We start from the raw sequence: 8,979 nt of genomic DNA, 5'->3' as shown, positions 1-8,979 counted from the left end.
ATTTTCTTGCATGTTAGCGCACCATTTCAAGTGTTACTTTTCTCTCAGTGCTTGTGGTTCGCACAAGAGCAGATGTCCGCTGACGTTGATAATGAGACTTCCCAAAACAACTGGATAGATTTTTTCCGGTGTTTTCACTTTATTACGAGCGTAATTTGGTGTCGTTTGCTTGTTACGTTCGCCTAACAAACGGCGCTCCGAAAAGAGGGATTGTGGTTTGACAGCTGGCGGTGGTCACACTACTATTCTAATTAAGGCGATTTCTTACAGCATTTCCTTCAAAAGTTCGCAAGGAATGTCTCATGACTCTATATGGCTTGGCTGGCGAGGTAGAAAAATACAAACTGAAATTTATCAGCCCCAGGGGCGGTGCTAGTCTCTAAGTGGATAAAGAGTTTACAGCCGAGTTCATATTTTATCTAATCGCACAAACAGATATCTCGGTCAGAGGCCAGTGCGGTGTAGAATTGCCCGATGAGTCCTAGGAAGGTGCCCTGTCGGCTTGCGGCCTCTGTCGATAGAGGGCGCAGTTACTCCTTGCGTCCGAGGCTGTTGCGACACTGTAGCGCTAGTTACTTCCATTGTGGATAGGCGCCGCATGGCGGACAACGTTACTTCGCCGTTGATGACCAATTTAGCGCGGGAAAATCTGCTGTCCTGGCCTGTTGTACAGAATATAACCATATTAAACTGCAGAATTCGCAGCTGTTTGAAAGCTTCCAGACACCGTGTTGTGTGGATAAAAAGTGGAAGAGACGAGACGCAGGCTCCAGAAGGCAATAAGAAGTCGAAAGAAAAGAATAATGAAGCGTGTGCTTTAAAGAACACAATATTAGAGGGAAATATATAAATCTCGTGGGATTGATGGAATAGGAGGGAAAAAAAGTGTCTTGATTTGCAATCAAAATGCAGTTGTAGGTCTGGAATCCGGCACAAGTTTTGAACTTCAACGAAAGTGGAAGCTGACGGATGTCATCAAATTTGTTTTAGGCCCGCAAGGAAGTGCGCCAAACGAAAGAATTTCGGAGAATATGGTGTAGTGACCATTTCAAATCATGCAACGTAAAAACAAACCTGAGTAAGAACAACGGTTCAAGAAAATGTAGCAAAAACGATGCGGGGCAAAAGTCTTTGGGGTACTTACGGCTCTATAGTGTCGATACCTCCACTTGGGTGACTCACGAATGAACAGACCAAGCTAGATATGAACTGGTATCGAAGCTAGGATAGACACTCAAACCAAGGTGAAGTGGCACAGGTCCCTAAGGCGAAGCGCTCCAATGCGGTCTTATACAGGTGCGAGCGACATCATTTAGCGGCTTTGTAACTGAAGCGCCAAAATGGCTCAGTGGACAAACACTACAGCGAAAGAAATAATTTGAGCTTATAGTTGTCATGTGTAACCTGAATACTATATGGTTACTCCTACTGAAAAGCTTTTAACCATGAACACTTCAATGTAAAGAAGAGCGCTTTTCTCTTCATAAAAACATTGTTTTGTTGGAGCTCTAGCTAGCTGGCTGATGTGTATGGCCGGCCTGAGTAAATCTCGTCATCGTGTGACTTCGTCACATGTCGCCACTCGCCTTTTATCAGCGTAAAATTTGAAGTGCTGGTTATTTTTTTGGTTATGAAATGCTTTCTCGTCGGCTACATCAGCGCACTTGTTTTTCTGAGGCACCCACAACAGTTGCAATCGTAAGTTTTGGAGCTGCTTGCCTCGGAAAGACTATATGGTTCAGGGACTAGGAACGCACAGCGCGCGAAGAATTGATACTCCATTGGAAAGTGCCAAGGTGCGAGCTGCTCCGCTCACAGCACATTGCGACGGTGTAGAGCACTACAGTCAAAATAGTACTGTGGTATGCTGTTGTCACTGGGCTCCTAGAGTAGACAGGAAGATATCATATAACGCCTGTGTTGGAGGTGTGAGATGCGATTTTCGGATGATCATTCGGTGGTTTGTGCCTAAGGCCTGATTCCATTCAGAATTTTGTTCATTACATATAGTCTGTAAATTGGACCGAAATGATTATGCGTTGTATTCACTGCGCTGGACGAAATAAGGGCGAAATAAGGAATGAGAGTTACTTGTGTCCCACCGAGATATGTGAGACACATACTGCGCCATTTCCTTTCCTTCAAAACCAATTTAACAATTTACTTTTATTTATGTAAATGGGCAGCAATGCCAATGCCAACTTGCATTTGTAAGTGCTTTAATACCTACATGATGAACAAATCTTGAGTGGCGCAAACATTCGGTGATCTGAAGCGCATAGTCGCGTACAGATTAGCATGGACCACATTTCGGTGGCGGCGAAAAATAATGGATGTTTGATGCATATGCAAGTAATGCTTACTTTTGGCCTTACGTATCGAGGAAGCAAGCATTTCTATTTCCGTTACGAAAGGCGACAGAAAAGTTTCAACGCGTAAGCGTAGTCCATATCGTTGTGTCCTCGAGTGTTCGTATGCTTTATACCCCTTCAAATATTCGGGAACAGTTGGAGAAATCTATGGCTCTGCATCTCGTAAGCACGATGACTACGTTGACTTGAACGTTTTTACTACCCGCATGTTACTGAGCGCTTAAAACTGGGGCTGAAAATGTTTTTGTATGCAGTGATTTTCGTAAAAATTTTGTGGTTTTAATACTGTCCTCTTATACCTCTATTATTATAGATCGGAGAAAAGCACCTGTAGGTCACGTGCATGGACTGCTCCTTTTGGATATATTCGATGCTCAGATGCTAATTCTATTAATGCGGCGCAATTTCCCAATGATCTGCAATTGCCGTGTTCGTTCCACCAACGCGTGCCCCAATCTCGGCACCACCAAGCCGTGGAGCATATCCTCCTGCTGCTACAGAATAGGATGCTCCGCGAGCTTTCTAGCATATGTAAACAAGCGCCCACTTAAATCGCGGGTAATCTTCACTTGCTTTCGCATTACATGCCCTACCCAAGCCCATTTATTCTTCTTGATTTCAACTAAGATGTCCTTAACCTGCGTTTGTTCCCTCACCCACTCCGCCCTCTTCCGATCTCTTAACGTTGCACCTATCATTTTCCTTTCCATAGCTCTCTGCGTTGTTCTTAACTTAAGCTGAACCCTCTTTGTTAGCCTCCACGTTTCTGCCCCATAGGTGAGTACCGGTAGGATACAGCTGTTGTATACTTTTCTCTTCAGGGATATTGGTAAGGTACCATTCATGATCTGAGAGAACCTGCCATATGCGCTCCACCCCATTCTTATTCTTCTAGTTATTTCCCTCTCATGATCCGGATCTGCAGTCACTACCTGCCCTAAGTAGGCATATTCTCTTACTACTTCCAGCACCTCGCTACCAATTGCGAACTGCTGTTTCCTTGCTAGGCTGTTGAACATTACTTTGGTTTTCTACATGTTAATTCTTAGCCCGCTTAACCGCTGGTCCTTAAGGGTAACGGAGTGGATTCCAAGAGAAAGCAAACGTAGCAGGGGACGGCAGAAAGTTAGGTGGGTGGAAGTTTGCGGGGATACAGTGGCGGCAACTGACAAAGGACAGGGTTAATTGGAGAGACATGGGAGAGGCTTTTGCCCTGCAGTGGGTGTAGTCAGGCTGATGATGATGATGAATCTTCACTGGTCTTCGAGCAGCATTGCAATAAAGGCGGGGATCACACACCCAGGGGCAGCTTAAGAAGGAAATCAGGAGGCTGCTAAGAGAAGATTGAGAACTACGTTGGAGCTTTATGCTGCAAATGTTTCCAGCTCACTGCGGCATCGCAGGCTATGACGACGCATGTGGCGTGGCAAGAACAGCGCATCGTGCCTCATGCTAGGAAGACCCTATTTCCTCTGCTGGGAGTGACGGATAGACACTTGTGTCCTCTTAGCCTGACGCTTGCAACAGAGTCAGTACACTCTAAACATAAATACGTCTATATGGGAGTCACAAAAGAGCTAGCTGTCCTCTAGGGTACTTCCTTTTATCAAGGGGGGGGGGGGGGGGGGGGGGTGCGGTAGAGGGCAGCTTACCCCCATTTTACTCCCTACTTTTTAGAGTGGAGTGCTGCCCGGACCGTCAGTACGGTCCGCTAGAACGCGTCGGTGTCACCTGCGATTGTCATATGATGCGCAGCCTATATAACCGTGGTAGCACTTGCCTACACAGGATACGCGTCGACGCAGCGTACAGAAACTGCTTCCTCCGAAACATCGAATTATTCAGCTATCCAGTAAGCCGAGCATCTCGCGTTCGTCGAAACATAGATCACCTAAATTCCGGATGCAGCAGTTTTACAATACCCCGCACAACAGTTAGAGCTGCATTTTGTCTTCAAAAGAAGTATGCACCCAGTTTTTCCAATGTCGAAAGCATTGATAACTTCACGAGGCAAAAGGCTCACGCCTGCGCGTGTATATGCGTATATTTGGATGCGCGGGTGTGTAGGCAAAGGTTAAGTTACAATCTAGTTCGCTCATGAATATAAGCCTTATCTGGGGCAGTCGACCAATTATATGACCAGGCGTACCCCTTGGGTTTTGATTGCAATGTGACTCCCCTGTGGTTCGAAACCATCCTTTATATTTTTGCACATGGGCTCTGTGCCTTCGGTTTGCTAGTTGCTCTAATTTTGTTTTCTGTATACTGCCGCTGCTTCTGCCGGCCGATGGCGCCTGTTGCATCACGTAATTGAAGAAAACAATATTTTTTTTTATATATTTCTTGTTGCTCATAAACGAAACTCACTTTCGCCGCCGCGGTGGTTCAGTGGTTATGGCGTTTGGCTGCTGACTCAGAAGACGCGGGTTCGATCCCGGCCGCGGCGGGGGAGTTTCGAGGGAGGCGAAATTCTAGAGGCCCATGGACTGTGCGATAACAGTGCACGTCAAAGAATCCCAGGTGGTCGAAATTTCGGGAGCCCTTCACTACGGCGTCCCTCATAGCCTCATTCGCTTTCGGCCATTAAACCCTCCACAAAACATAAACCAAATCTCATATCCACCCAAATAATAGAGAGAAATGTGAGAGGACCCTTAGCGTGGTCTCACGAAACGTTCAATAAATTGTTTCGCTTACAAACGCTTCTTGCATATCGGAAAATAAGTAAATCTTTTCCATGCTAGAATAACCATTTCAAACTAAACACGTAAAGTGAATGTGGCTCATAGCCCCTAAAAATAAATGGGTGTGATAAAATGCAGACCCCTTTTTTTAGTTTCCACTTTAGCTTTAAGAGAGTTCCATTTTGACAACGTTGTCGACTTGAAAATTCCGGTATAATTCACGAAGCCGAGATGCACATTTGCTTTAAATCACTGCTTCGTGTAAATTAACGTTGTTTAGTCGGTGTATGGGCAGGCTGTGGACCAAATATCGTCACTTGTTCAAAATGCTGGAAAAGAGGAGAAAGTAGGAGCATTTCGCACCTTTTTTCTTTATTAAATTAAGGACCCGAAGGTTGCACATTTGCAGGAGGTTTCTTTGAAATATCCGGGATATTTCTTTGAAATATCCCAACAGCTGTTGCTGTTGCCAAGCTTGTGTTTCTTCTGCAGCGCTATTGAGCTTATTGAGCTTTTTGTTTGTACGGCTTGTGCATCTAACTCAGAGCAAGTGGTAATGCCTAACCCATCGCAGTCCTCAGACCGGGACAACCGTTCCGACCTGCGCGATCTTCGTGCAGAGATTAAAACGCTAAGAGACAGCGTGCAATTCATGAGCGACGAGTTTGAGAGCATGAAGAAGCAACTGGCTGAGGCGCGGACAGAAACGGTTGCTCTAAGGAAGGAAAATGAAAGTTTACAAGCTAAATGCCAGGAAAGTGACGCCGCACTCAAACGACTTGAAAGCAGAATGGTTCAGTGTGAGCAGTACTCTCGTAGGACCAACGTAGAAATCCGAGGCATCCAAGAGAAACAGGATGAGAATGTTCTTGACATGGTGACTTCGATAGGTGAAATTATAGGCGAGCCTGTAAGTCCTGCCGACATCGAGGTGTGTCACCGTGTACCAACTAGAGAAGAGGGCAAGAGCAATGTACTGGTGCAGTTCAAAGGCAAACAAAAAAGAGATGCATTTCTTGAAAGGGCACGTCGAACTGTAATCAAGGATAGCCAGCTCGGAATCCAAAGTGAAACACAAAACGAAATGCGGATCTTCGTAAATGAACACCTGTGTCCTGCACTGAAACGCCTGTTGCACCTAGCTAGCACAAAAAAAACTGAACGCGGATGGCGTTTTGTGTGGGTGCGGAACGGCAAGGTCTATGCGCGAAAAGAAGAGGGGTGCGATGCAATACGGATTGCTTCTGATAGGGATCTATGTAAGATTGACTGAGCGTTTTTTCTTTGTCTTTTTCCCTAAGGCTTTACTCACCTGTTCATGTATAAAGAATACACTTTACCCTGCGACATTTCACTTCCCTGCGGTCAAACGCAGAATAGCATCTCTGCTATTCATATTAATGCACGGTCTCTGGCTTGTAAAGAAGATCAGGTCACTGTGTTCCTAAGTAGCTTCCATTTAAAATTTGACGTCATCATGTTCTCGGAAACCTGGTATCAAAATAGCAGCCCTGTACTGATCTTAGATGACTACACCCATTACAACATCAACAGAACAGGCATGCGTGGAGGGGGTGTTGCACTATATGTTAAACGATGCATATCAACAGAGGTGTTCAAGCAATTTACACGTGCCACAACTGATTACGAAAGCTTGTGTGTGATATGTGGCCTTGAAATGTTTCTTGTCATCTACCGCCCTCCATCTGGCAATCGCAACGAGTTCATAAATTTTCTAGAAGAAATACTTGAATATGCCTCGGTTCACCATTATCGGTTGCTACTTGGCGGTGACATGAATATTGACATGCTGACTGATAGTCAACATTCTTGCGACTTAGGAAACAAGTTTCTTGCTTCTGGGTTCCACAACGTCATAACGACGCCAACTCGTGTAACGTCGACAAGTCAGACACTTCTCGATCTTTTCGTTATTAATTCAGACACACCTGTTCTAGCGGCTGGTACAATCAGTACTGACATCAGTGACCATTGTCCTATATATATAAGTTATTCTACCAATTTATTCCGACAAAAACAGTGCTCAAACAGGCTAAAGTACAGATGCTTGTCAAGTGAGAACCTTGAAACATTTCGCAGACGAATAATCCATGCGGACTGGTCATCCATTTTTTACAAGGTCTCCAGCAGTGACGCCTACGCTGACTTTTTGTCAATATTCCGTCAGCTGTATGAGTTGTCGTTTCCATATCAGAATGTTAAACTTAAGAAAAAAATAAGGAAACCTTGGCTAGAACCAGAACACATAAAAATGATAACTGAAAAAAACCTTCTTTTTCAAGCCTTCCTCAGGACAAAAGACCTAGCTAAACTTGAAATATTTAAGAAGTATCGGAACAAACTAAACGCGGAATTGCGAAGAGCAAAGAAATACTACTACAACCACCTTTTCAGTACTGCAAGAAAAGAGCGTCCGGACAAAGTTTGGAAAATATTCAACGAAGCCCTAAATAGACAAATAACACGAGAAAACACTTCTGAATTGACAATAGATGGTAAAAAACTATCCGGAATTCCTCTAGCCGAGTATTTCAATGAACACTTCGTCAATGTGGCAAAGCCAGCAGTCGACAACTCGACTAGCGCTTTGCTTCACTACCAGTGTAAGGAGACGCTATTTCTTTACCCAACGGATGAAACAGAAATCTATCGCACATTTATAAATTTGAAAAACACCAATGCCAGCGATATTGACGGCTTTCAAATAAAGGCAGTGAAATACGTTATCGATATTATTGCGCCGCATCTAGTATACATATTCAATCTGGCTCTTACATCTGGATGTTTCCCGGATAGGATGAAAATCGCTAAAGTTTCAGTTCTTTTTAAGGGGGGCGATAAAAACGATGTTAACAATTATAGACCCGTCTCAGTACTTCCTGTATTTTCTAAGGGTTTAGAGAAGATTATTCTTTTGCGCATGAACACCTTTTTCGTTAAACATAACATGCTTTCAGATGCTCAACATGGCTTTCGGAAAGGCAGGTCAACGGAAACAGCTCTATTAACTCAGAAGGAATTAATAATCTCTAATATTGATGAAGGCAGACTTACCCTCTGAATTTTCATTGACTACAGCAAAGCATTTGATCGCCTAAACCATGAAATATTACTAGAAAAACTGTTCAGTTATGGTGTCCGAGGAGTTGGTTTCGCTTTACTTAAATCTTTTCTTTTGAATCGTCAGCAGCGCGTCTCTATCGCTCAAAGTGACTCATCACACAGATTACTAACTTCCGGCGTGCCACAAGGAAGTATTTTAGGGCCGTTTCTTTTTAACATCTATGTGAACGATATCGTGCAAAAGGAAAGCAATGCAATATACGTGCTCTACGCAGATGACACGAGCATCTTTTTCACCGGTAAAAATGTAGACGAACTAATAATAGAAGCCAAAAAAGAGCTTGCAATAATTTGGGATTGGTCAAGTAAGAACTGTTTAAAAATAAATGGCAATAAATCTAAGGCCATATTATTCATGGCCAGAGGGAAGCAAGCACAGATAGAAGAAAGGTTGGTTCTTGGGGGTGCACCCATAGAAATTGTTAAGAAACATAAAATTCTTGGCGTGACCTTTGCTGCTGACATGTCGTGGAATCATCACATTCAGTCATTATCAAGGACACTATCTACGTCAGTCGGCGCACTAGCACGGTGCCGTCATTTTCTTCCAGATAGAGCAAAACTTCAAATTTATCATGCACTGTTTTCCTCTCACATAAATTACTGCACACTGGTTTGGGCCACAACCACACAAACAAATATTCAAACACTGCTCCTTCTTCAAAAGAAAGCACTTCGTTGCATTGCAAATGTGTCCTATTTACATTCATCTGCACCATTGTTCACACGGTATAACATAATAAGCGTCGAAAAAATTTACGAGTTCCGTCTACTGTACT

The sequence above is a fragment of the Amblyomma mixtum genome, chromosome 9, assembly GCF_055824585.1.
Source record: "Amblyomma mixtum isolate Tamu chromosome 9, ASM5582458v1, whole genome shotgun sequence".
In the NCBI taxonomy this organism is placed as follows: domain Eukaryota; kingdom Metazoa; phylum Arthropoda; class Arachnida; order Ixodida; family Ixodidae; genus Amblyomma; species Amblyomma mixtum.
The sequence above is the reverse complement of the archived record's forward strand: the minus strand, read 5'-3'. Positions refer to the sequence as shown.